Source organism: Mustela erminea, chromosome 2 (assembly GCF_009829155.1).
Source record: "Mustela erminea isolate mMusErm1 chromosome 2, mMusErm1.Pri, whole genome shotgun sequence".
In the NCBI taxonomy this organism is placed as follows: domain Eukaryota; kingdom Metazoa; phylum Chordata; class Mammalia; order Carnivora; family Mustelidae; genus Mustela; species Mustela erminea.
In genome coordinates this window covers 7,445,677-7,457,993 of record NC_045615.1, presented here as the reverse complement: position 1 = coordinate 7,457,993, position 12,317 = coordinate 7,445,677, and positions in this window count along the sequence as shown.

Sequence of the window (12,317 nt, the reverse complement as noted above, 5' to 3'; positions counted from 1 at the left end):
TGTGTGTTGAGTTTTAGGAGTTCTTATTAGATCTTGGATATCAGCCCTTTGTGGTGTTATTTGCAAATGTCTTTTCCCATTTCATGGGTTGTTTCTTTGTTTTGTTGAATGTTTCCTTTGTTGTGCAGAAGCTTTTGATCTTGATGAAGTCCAAAAAGTTCATTTTAGCTTTGCCTTTGGGGACATATCTTGAAAGAAGTTGCTGTGGCCGATGTCGAAGAGGATATTGCCTATGTTCTCTTCTAGGAGAACATGGATTCCTGCCTCATGTTGATGTCTTTTATCCATTTTGAGTTTATTGTTGTGTATGGTGTAAGAGAATGGTTGAGTTTCATTCTTCTACACATAGCTGTCCAATTTTCCCAGAACCATTTATTGAAGAGACTGTCTTTTTACCACTGTATATTTTTTCCTGCTTTGTCAAAGATTACTTGACCATAAAGTTGAAATTCCATATCTGGGCTTTCTAGTCTGTTCCACTGGTCTATGTGTCTGTTTTTATGCCAGTACCATGCTGTCTTGGTGATCACAGCTTTGTAGTAAAGCTTGAAATCAGGCAACGTGATGTCCTCAGTTTTGTTTTTGTTTTTCAACATTTCCTTAGCGATTCGGGGTCTCTTCTGATTCCATACAAATTTTAGGATCGTTTGTTCCAATTCTTGGAAAAATGCCAGTGGAATTTTGATTGGGATGGCATTGGAAGTGTTGACTGCCCTAGGCAGTATAGACATTTTAACAATGTTTATTCTTCTGATCCATGAGCATGGAATTGTCTTCCATCTTTTTATATCTTCTTCAGTTTCTTTTGTGAGTGTTCTGTAGTTCCTTGAGTACAGATCCTTTACCTCTTTGGTTAGGTTTATTCCCAGGTATCTTATGGTTCTTGGTGCTATAGTAAATGGAATCAATTCTCTAATTTCCCTTTTTGTATTTTCATTGTTAGTGTGTAAGAAAGCAACTGATTTCTGTACATTGATTTTGTATCCTGTCACATTACTGAATTGCCGTATGAGTTCTAGTAGTTTGGAGGTAGAAAATTTGGGTTTTCCATTCCATATAAAGTATAATGTCATCTGTGAAGAGAGAGAGAGTTTGACTTCATTGCCAATTTGAATACCTTTTATTTCTTTCTGTTGTCTGATTGCTGGTGCTAGGACTTCTAACACTACATTGAACAAGAACAATGAGAGTGAGCATCCTTGCATTTTCCTTATCTCAAAGGGAAGGCTGTCAAGTTTTCCCATTGAGGATGATATTTGCTGCAGGTTTTTCGTAGATTTTATGAAGTTGAGGAATGTTCCCTCTATCCAAGTACTTTGAAGCATTTTAATCAGGAACGGATCTGCTTTTTCTGCATCAATTGAGAGGACCATGTGATTCTTCCCTCTTCCCTTATTGATTTATTCTATCACATTGATTGACTTGCAAATGTCGAACCATCCTTGAAACCCAGGGATAAATCCCACCTGGCCATGTGGATAAACTTTTTAATGTACTGTTGGATCCTATTAGCTAGGATCTTGTTGAGAATCTTGGCATCCTTATTCATTGGGGATGTTGGTCTGAAATTCTCCTTTTTGGTGGGGTCGTTGCCTGTTTGGGGGATCAGGGTAATGCTGGCTTCATAAAGAGTCTAGAAGTTTCCTTTTGCTTCACTTTTTTTTTTTAATTTTTTATTTTTTATAAACATGTATTTTTATCCCCAGGGGTACAGGTCTGTGAATCAGCACTCACCAAAGCACATACCCTCCCCAATGTCCATAACCCCACCCCCCCTTCTCCCAACCCCCCTCCCCCCAGCAACCCTCAGTTTGTTTTGTAAGGTTAAGAGTCACTTATGGTTTGTCTCCCTCCCAATCCCATCTTGTTTCATTGATTCTTCTCCTACCCACTTAAGCATGGAGGTTCCTCAAAATGTTGAAAATAGAACTGCCCTATGACCCAGCAATTGCACTACTGGGTATTTACCCTAAAGATACAAACGTAGCGATCCAAAGGGGCATGTGCACCCGAATGTTTATAGCAGCAATGTCCACAATAGCCAAACTATGGAAAGAACCTAGATGTCCATCAACAGATGAATGGATAAAGAAGATGTGGTATATATACACAATGGAATACTGTGCAGCCATCAAAAGAAATGAAATCTTGCCATTTGCGACAACATGGATGGAACTAGAGCGTATCATGCTTAGCGAAATAAGTCAAGCAGAGAAAGACAACTATCATATGATCTCTTTTGCTTCACTTTTTTGAAACAGTTTCAGGAGAAGAGGTATTTCCTCTTTGAAAGTTTGGTAGAATTCCCCCAAGGAATTCATCAGGTTCTGGGTTCTTGTTTTTTGAGAGGTTTTTGATCACTGTTTCAATCTTGTTACTGGGTATTGGTCTATTCAGGTTGTCAATTTTTTCCTGATTCAGTTTTGGAATTTTTTAGGTTTCCAGGAATGCATCCATTTTGTCTATGTTGCTTAACTTATTGACATATAACTGTTGATAATAATTTCTGATGATTGTTTCTATTTCCTTTGTATTAGTCGTGATCTCTCCATTTTCATTCAGAATTTTATTAATTTGGTCCTTCTCCCTTTTCTTTTGGATTAGTTTGGCCAACAATTTATCGATCTTATTGATTCTTTCAAAAACCAGCTTCTAGTTTCGTTGATGCATTCTATTGTATCTCTAGTTTCTATCTCATTGATCTCTGCTCTGATCTTGATTATTTCCCTTCTTATTTGTGGGGTTGGCTTAATTTGTTTTTGATTCTCCAGTTCTTTAAGGTGTAAAGACAGCTGGGGTATTCTGGATTTTTTTTTTTTTTTTTTTTTTTTTTTTTTTAGGAAGCCTTGGTTGTCTATGTATTTCCCCCTTAGGACTGCCTTTGCTTGGTCTTTGATTTTGGACTGAAATGTCTTCATTATCATTGGTTTCCATGAATTGTTTAAGTTCTTCTTTGATTTTCTGATTGATTCAAGCATTCTTTTTTTTTAATAATTATGATTTAAATATTTATTTTTTAACTTTTTGTTTTATTATTATTTTTTTAATATAATTTTTTATTTTTTATAAACATATATTTTTATCCCCAGGGGTACAGGTCTGTGAATCACCAGGTTTACACACTTCACAGCACTCACCAAAGCACATACCCTCCCCAATGTCCATAATCCCACCCCCTTCTCCCAAACCCCCTCCCCCCAGCAACCCTCAGTTTGTTTTGTGAGATCAAGAGTCACTTATGGTTTTGTCTCCCTCCCAATCCCAATCCCATCTTGTTTCATTTAAACCCACTTAAGCCCCCATGTTGGTTTACACACTTCACAGCACTCACCAAAGCACATTCTTAAGCAAAGTGGTTTTTAGCTTCCAGGTGTTTGAATTCCTTCCAAACGTTTCCTTGTGGGGCGCCTGGGTGGCTCAGTGGGTTAAGCCACTGCCTTCAGCTCAGGTCATGATCTCAGGGTCCTGGGATCGAGTCCCGCATTAGGCTCTCTGCTCAGCAGGGAGACTGCTTCCTTCTCTCTCTCTGCCTGCCTCTCTGTCTACTTGTAATCTCTCTCTGTGAAATAAATAAATAAAATCTTAAAAAAAAAAAAAAGTCCAAACTTTTCCTTGTGGTTGAGCTCCAGTTTCAAAGCATTGTGATCTGAGAATATGCAGGAAATAATCTCAGTCTTTTGGTATCAGTTAAGGTCTTATTTGTGACCCAGTATGTGATCTATTCTGGAGAACGTTCCATGTGTACTCGAGAAGAATGGGTATTCTGTTGTTTTAGGGTGTAATGTTCTGTATACATCTGTGAGGTCCATCTGGTCCAATGTGTCATTCAATGCTCTTGTTTCTTTATTGATTTTCTGCTTGGATGATCTGTTACTGAGAGTGGCATGTTAAGATTCCCTATTAAAGTCTTCATAGCAATATGAATATCTTGATTAACAGTTGTCTTATGTAGTTGGCTGCTCCCATATTGGGGGAATAAATATTTACAATTGTTAGATTTTCTTGGTGGATAGACACTTTAAGAATGATGTAGTGTCCTTCTTTATCTCTGACTACAGTCTTTAGTTTAAAATCTAATTTATCTGGTATGAGAATCACTACCCCAGCCTTCTTTTGAGGCCCATTGGCATGCTTCTCCATCCCTTCACTTTCAATCTGGATTTATCCTTAGGTTCAAAATGGGTCTCTTGTAGACAACATATGGATGGATCCTGTCGTTTTATCTAATCTGCAACTCTGTGGCATTTTATGGGAGTGTTTAGGCCATTCACGTTTAGAGTGATTATAAAATGCATTTTTAAAGATAAGGTAGCTTGATACCTGTATTTGGTATTTAGTTATATGATATTAAATATTAGGCTTATCTCATTAAAAGTAAGTAATGAAGGAATTGCTATAAAAATCATGAGGTGACATGTAAATTCACACTGATTTTGCAAATTCAAAACACATAATTCCCAATATAACTGTATTCCTATATTGGGTCTCCATTCTTCCTTGAGAATGCTGATTCTCACTAATACAGAGAACAGAAAATTAAGTCTATCTCATAATCACTCACTTGCTTTAACCCATATAACACATACATCAGTTTCAGAATAAAATATTTCCAGTTTTATTGAAATACAAATGACATATGATATTGTATACATTTAAAGTATACAATAGAATAGTTTTTTAAATAACAATATTTATATTACCGTAACAAATCTTAGTTACTGAAAACAGGTAAATTTGTGTATATTCAATCTCCATTCTCACCTCATTCTTTAATGACAGTACTGTAGCTTCATTGTCAGAGCATGTAACCAACTCTATTACTCTCTCCTTTGTAACCTAGTAAGGGCTCTTTTTATCTTTTTCTAGTAATAACATATTTAATGTTCAGTCTCAGTGTTTCTGTTGATGTCATTCTCTTCTTTTGGTTGCATGAGGCTCAGTCTCTAGGAGATTAACAAATCTCCTAGATATTGTTTCCCTGAATTCTTATGTGTTGATAACAGCTTATATGTGCCCTTTCTACTTGAAGACAGTTTTTGCTAGATAGAAAACTCTTGGCTCACGTGGTATTTTCTTGCATACTCCAATTTCCCTGATATAAAGCAACACTGTCTAAAAGTCTCAGATTCTAACATATTTCTTTCTTCATGATGTGTCTCATTTGCCTACATGCATATATATATATATATATATATATATATATATATATATATATTTTTTTTTTTTTTTTTAAAGGCTTAGTAATGGTAGTTGAGAATGTTTTGACGCTCGTCATTCTGGCTTAATATTTTCAAGTACATGGGGTGCTCTTAGAGTACAGAGTTTTTTTTTTTTCCAGTCTTTTTAAATTTGTTATTGAATTATAGTTTACAGCTTATTCTTTTTCCTTTTATTTTTTTTTCCAAGACTCATATATATGGTGGCTCTTCTTTTCCGTCTTCATTATTAATCCCTTTCCTCAAAATTGTTTTATCAGTTTCTTTGCATTGTAAAATATTTTTGTTGCCTTCTCTTTTAAAGCATTAAGTATTGTGTGTGTTTACTTCATAACTTTTAATCGAACCTCAATTTTTAGTATTTTTCTCACATTGTCATCTGGTTCTGTCATCTTATATCTGAGTTTTTCAAAATATTCTGTCTTTAATATATTTTTCTACTTATTTTACTTTGTTTTGTAATAGTATTTAATAGTTTTGAACTATTCAAGTAAAACGCAGTGTTGAATGTTCTGAGAAGATAGGCAAGCTCCATATGGGATGAAAGAATGTGAACTGGGGCAGCATCTGATTATTAAGAAATACATGAATTTTTACTATTGTTTAGATATCATACTAAGTGCTTTTCAATTATCAAATCCTTTAATCTTTCTAGTTGTCCAGGAGAGTAGGTTCGAATATCTTCCCTGTTTGATGGATAGGAAAAGAGGTTGAGCAACTTGATGCAAATCAGATCTAGTAGAGACATCAAGATTTGCACATGTGTTGTATGCTTGCAAATAAAGACCAGTCTTTTATTCAGTGTGAGTATGTAAGGTCAAGAGTAGCAGAAAGCCTCCCTTTATACTGAGGGGAAAAAAAAAAAAGTGAATGCACATAAGTTCCTCTTATGTCAAGCTAGGATTCTTTCCATCAATCAGGGTGAACCCCCCAAAATCTGATCACTGTAATTTTAGGAAATAATACAGAATTTAAGAAATCAGGCAATGTCTGAAGTCAGAAAGTAGAAGTACATTTTCAACTGAGAAATACCAAATAGTTGTTTTTCTTTCTCTTCAGACAGTAAGATATTGAATTAATTTGCATGCAGTGCTCATTTACCTACCCTATAAGAGTTTTTGCAAAACCACCAGATTAACATTGAGCAATTAACAATATTCTCCAACTGCCTCAGTTAAAAAAAAAATAAGGATTTTGACAACTACCTTCTAAAACAGAATTTCCTTTAAATATCAAACACGATGCTAAATAAAATTTAAACAATATTTTAATATTTAAATTGATTCCCTGTTATGTCATATTTGCAGTTCTGAGATAACATGATCTCAAAAGGATCATAAATTAAGATTTGAGTAATTGATGCTTTTTGGGGTAAGCATAATTTTTTTACAAATGTAAAATTATATTCATTTCACACTGGATTTGAGACACTTGCTTTTTTTTTTAAGATTTTATTTATTTATTTGACAGAGATCACAAGTAGGCAGAGAGACAGGCAGAGAGAGAGAGAGAGGAGAAAGCAGGCTCCATGCTGAGCAGAGAGCCTGATACGGGACTTGATCCCAGGACCCTGGGATCATGACCCAAGCTGAAGGCAGAGGCTTTAACCCACTGAGCCACCCAGGCACCCCTGAGACACTTGTTTTTATGTAACATACGAATAGGTGAGATTTAAGATACTAGTTGACTACATGCCTTGTCAAAACAGGTGTGCAACTCTTCATTTGGTTTTAACAACTACATTTGCAAAATTGTTGACTGCAGCTATAGACTGAATTGTATCCCCCCAAATTCATATGTTCAAGTCCTAACCCCGATATAATGATATTTTTTTCAGATTTCTTTTTTTTTTGTTTTTTAAAATCCAAGTATAAATTAACATAGTGTTATTAGTTTCAGATGTACAATATGATTCAACAATTCTTTAGATTTCTCAGTGCTCATCAAGATAAATACATTCTTAATCTTTTTTTATCTATTTCACCTATCCTTCCACACCCATCATTCTTCTGGCAACCACCAGTTCTCTGTATTTGTGAGTATGGTTTTTGTTGTTGGTTTGGTTCTTTTTTCTTTGTTCATTTGTTTTATTTCTTGAATTCCACATAGGAGTAAAATCATATATTTCTCTTTCTCTGACTGACTTATTTCATTGAGCTTTATATCTCCTAGGTCCATTCATGTTGCAAAAGTCAAGGTTGCATCCTTTTTATTGGCTGAGTAATATTGCATTGTGTATATATATATATGTATATACCACATCTTCTTTATCCATTCATCTATCCATGGACAGTTGGGTTGCTTCCATATCTGGGCTATTTTAAGTAATTCTGCAATAAACATAGGGGTGCATATATCTTTTTAAATTTAAGTTTTTATTTTCTTTGGGTAAATACCCAGTAGTGGAATTGCTGGATCATATGGTAATTCTATTTTTAATTTTTTTAGGAACCCCCTACTGTATTCCACAGTGGCTGCACTAATTTGCATTCCTGCCAACAGTACAAGAGGTTCCTTTTTCTCCACATTCTGGCTAAACTTCTTATTTCTTGTGTTTTGATTTTAGGCTTTCTAACAGGGGTGAGGTGATATTTCATTGTGGCTTTGATTTGCATTTCCCCTGTGTTTACTGATGATCACTTTTTTTAAATGTGTCTGTTGGCCGTCTGTATGTTGTATTTGGAGAAATATCTGTTCAGGTCCTCTACCAATTTTTTAATTGCACTTTTTAATCTCAAGTTGTATAATTTTTTTTTTACGTATTTTGGATATTAACCCCTTACTCAGTATATGATTTGAAAACATCTTCTCCCATTCAGTAAGTTGCCTTTTTGTTTGCTGATGGTTTCCTTCAGTGTGCAAAAGCTTTTTATTTTGGTGTAGTCCCAATAGTTTAATTTTTTGCTTTTGTTTGCCTTGCCAAAACAGACATTTTTAGAAAAACTGTTTGTATGGCCCAAATCCAGGAAATTACTGCCTATGTTTTCTTTTTTTTTTTTTTATTACGTTCAGTTAGCCATCATTAGTTTTTGATGTCATGTTCAATGAATTATTAGTTGCATAGAACATCTAGTACTCATCACAAAACATGCCTATGTTTTTTTCTAGGAATTTTATGGTTTCAGATCTCACATTTAGGTCTGCAACTAGTTTTATTTTTGTATGCAATATAAGACATAGCAAGATCATAGCTGGAAGCCAATAGAGAGCTGTCACTAGAATCTGACTATGTTGGTACTCTGGTTTTGGACTTACAGCTTCAAAACCCTAAGAACATAAATATCCATTTGTTAACCCACCCAATGTATGGTTTTTGCTACAGAAGCCTAAGATATCTGCTTTCTAAGAATATGTCACTTGTAGTTTTGGTAAAAATTTCAATCTTTGTATTATAATTACAGTTTTTCTCTTTTTGCAGATTTTTTTGGGTAGACTCTGTTTTCCATTGTATCATGTTCTGTTTGTTATGAATGTATTTGTCATTATTATAATTATTTTGCATTGTTCTTTTACTAGAATTTCAACAATGTATTCTATCTTTACCTGTAAAATCATATCTCAATAACTTTTAAAAAATCACCTCATACTATAAAATTGTTTTTAAGAGAAATAGTCTCCTCTGATAATTTCTGAAATTCAGAAATAACTTCGCATTGATTACTTTGGGTTAAATTTCAGTATTTCATTCAACCAGAAGTCAAGTAGTTAAATTCATAAAAAAAAAAAGAAAGAAAGAAAGAAAAAGAAAAAAGAAAAAAAAGGTGTGGCAATGTATTTCATTAGTATATTTAAAAAGAAATTCACTGATGAAAAGAAAATCCAACTATTTCAAGATAATGGTAGAAGATATACAACTTTTAAAATGTTTTTCAAAATAAATTTTCATAATTACTTTAAAATACATATTTTTAGCACATTTCTACTGAATGGAAATTAAAATATGCTTAAAATGCTTATGTATGCAAATCAATGTTTTAGTGTTTCACAAATTTGAAAATATGTTTATGTAACAATAACAATATGCCAACTTCCGTTCATCTCTGTGCTATAAAAATGGCATTTTCTTCTGGACATATCAAATTAAAATGAAGTCTAACTCTGGAGTAACCCTACATAATTTAGTCCAGTAAAAAATGTATATTGGAAAACCATTGCCTTCTCTATCCCCCTCCTTTGGAAAAGCTCTGATTCTTTGATGGTAAATAGGAGTGAGGAGTTTACTAGTCTCAGAATGAAAACTTCTGGATATTGCTTAGTATATTTTTATTTATTTTATTTTATTAAGATTTTATTTAGTTACTGGGGAGAGAGAGAGACAGAGATAGTGAGAGAGGGCTGAAGCAGAAAGGAGTGGGAGAAACAGGCTACCAGCTGAGCAGGGAGCCTTATGAGGGACTCAATCCCAGAACCCAGGGATCATGCTGAACCAAGGCAGTTGCTTAATGAACTCAACCACCCAGATGCCATTGCTTAGTACATTTTTAACCATATGATAAAACATAGCTCTGTTTTACCCTTTTTTCTGTTAATGTTCTTTTCTTATTCCTAGTATTTGCTTACTTCTAATAAAATAGCACACTTTAGAAGTTCACTTGCTTCCCTCTCCTTTTGGAAACACTTAAGTAACAATTGTTTTTCAGTCATTTTAGTTTCCAGTCCACTGGGTCTCTTTGAATTGTGGGATTGATAGGTCTCAAAATTGGCTGCTTGCTAGTGTATTAGGAAACATCTCAATTATTGAGAAGGTATATATAATTCATTTACTCTTTAACATAAATAGATGTAAGTAATAGGAAATATGTGTTATAGCACTTACAATTTTTATAATTAAAAAGAAATATTGGGGTTCATGGGTGGCTCAGTTGTTAAGCGTTTGCCTTTGGCTCAGGTCATGGTCTCAGGGTACTGGGATGGAACCCCCCTATTGAGCTCCCTGCTCATCTGGGAAGCCTCCTTCTTCCTCTCCCACTCTGCCTGCTGGTGTTCCTTCTTTAGCTGTTTCTCTTTTGTCAAATAAATAAAATCTTTAAAATATACATAATATGTACAATGTATCATAGCACCTTATTTCAGAAAATATGATCTAAATGTATTTGATGAGATGCAGCTGACATTTTTTATTGTGGCAAGAACTTTTTTTTTAATATTTTATTTATTTATTTTACAGAGAGAAAGAGAGAGAGAGAGAGAGAGATCACAAGTAGGCAGAGAGGCAGGCAGAGAGAGAGGGGCGAAGCAGACTCCCTGCTGAGCAGAGAGCCCCATGCGGGGCTCAATCCCAGGACCCTGAGACCACGACCCGAGCCAAAGGCAGAGGCTTAACCCACTGAGCCACCCAGGTGCCCCTGTGGTAAGAACTTTTAAAATGAGATCTACTCGACAGATTTTTATACAATACAGTATTATTCACTATGAGCACAGAGTTGTACAGCAGATCTCTAGAACTTACTCATTTTGCATAATTGAAATGTTGTACTCTTTGAACAATAAATCTCCATTGCTCCTTCTCCCCAGTCACTGGCAACTTGCATTCCACTCTGTTTTTATGAATTTAACAAGTTTAAATACCTCATATAAGTGGAATCATATGTATTTGTCATTTAGCAGCTGCCTTATTCCACTTGCCATAATCTCTTCCAGGTTCATCCATGTTACTGTAAAATGCAAAATTTCATTTTTTAAGTCTAAATAATATTCCTCTGTGAGTATAAAATGCATTTTTTGTCCATTCAATCATCAGTGGACATTTATGTTGTTTCCATAGGTTGGCTATTGTGAATAATTCTAGAATAAAAATCGTAGTGCAGATATCTCTTCAAAATCTTGAATTCAGTTTTTTTAGGTGTATACCAGAAGTAGGATTACTGGATCATATGGCATTTCTGTTTTTAATTTATGGAAGAATCTTCATACTGTTTCCCATAAAAGTCAAACCATTTTCCATTCCTACCAACAGTTGATGGAATTTTGATATGGATTGCATTAAATGTGTAGATTGTTTTAGGTAGCATAGATATTTTCACAGTATTCTTCTGACCCATGAGCATGGAACATTTTTCCATTTCTTTGTGTCTTCCCCAATTTCTTTCATGAGTACTTTATAGTTTTCTGAGTACAGATTCTTTGCCTCTTTGGTTAGGATTATTCCTAGGTTTCTTGTGGTTTGGGGTGTAAATGTAAATGGGATAAACTCTTTAATTTATCTTTCTTCTGTTTTGCTGTTGGTGTATCGAAATGCAGCTGATTTCCATGAATTGATTTTATATCCGGACACTTGACTGAATTGCTGTATGAGTTCTAGTAGTTTTGGAGTGCAGTCTCTTGGGTTTTCCACATAAAGTATCATATCATCAGGAAAGAATAAGAGCTTGACTTCTTTGCCAATTTGGATGCCAGTTATTTTTTTTTTTTGTTATCTGATTGGTGAGGCTAGGACTTCTATACTACGCTGAATAGCAGTGGTGATAGTGGATATCCCTGCCATGTTCCTGACCCTAAGTGAAAGCTCTCAGTTTTCCCCCATTGAGAATGATATCTGCTGTGGGTTGTTCATAGATGGCTTTGATGATATATATTGAGGTATATATTCTCTATCCTTATACTGTGAAGAGTTTTGATCAAGAAAGGATGCTGTAACTTGTCAAATGCTTTTTCAGCATCTATTGACAGTATCGTATGGTTCTTGTTCTTTCTTATTAATGTACTATATCACATTGATTGGTTTGAGGATGTTGAACCAACCTTGCAGCCCAGGAATAAAGCCTACTTGGTCATGGAGAATAATCCTTTTAATGTACTGTTGGATCCTTTTGGCTAGTATTTTGGTGAGAATTTTTCCATCTGTGCTCATAAAGGATATTGCTCTATAATTCTCCTTTTTGACTGGGTCTTTGGTTTGGGGATCAAGGTAATGCCTTATAAAATGAGTTTGGAAGTTTCCCATCCATTTTTATTTTTGGGGGACAGTTTCAGGAGTATAAGTATCAATTTTTCTTTAAATGTTTGGTAGAATTCCCCTTGGAAGCTCTCTGGCCCTGGGCTCTTGTTTGTTGGGAGGTTTTTGATGACTGCTTCAGTCTCCTTATTGGTTACAGGTCTGTT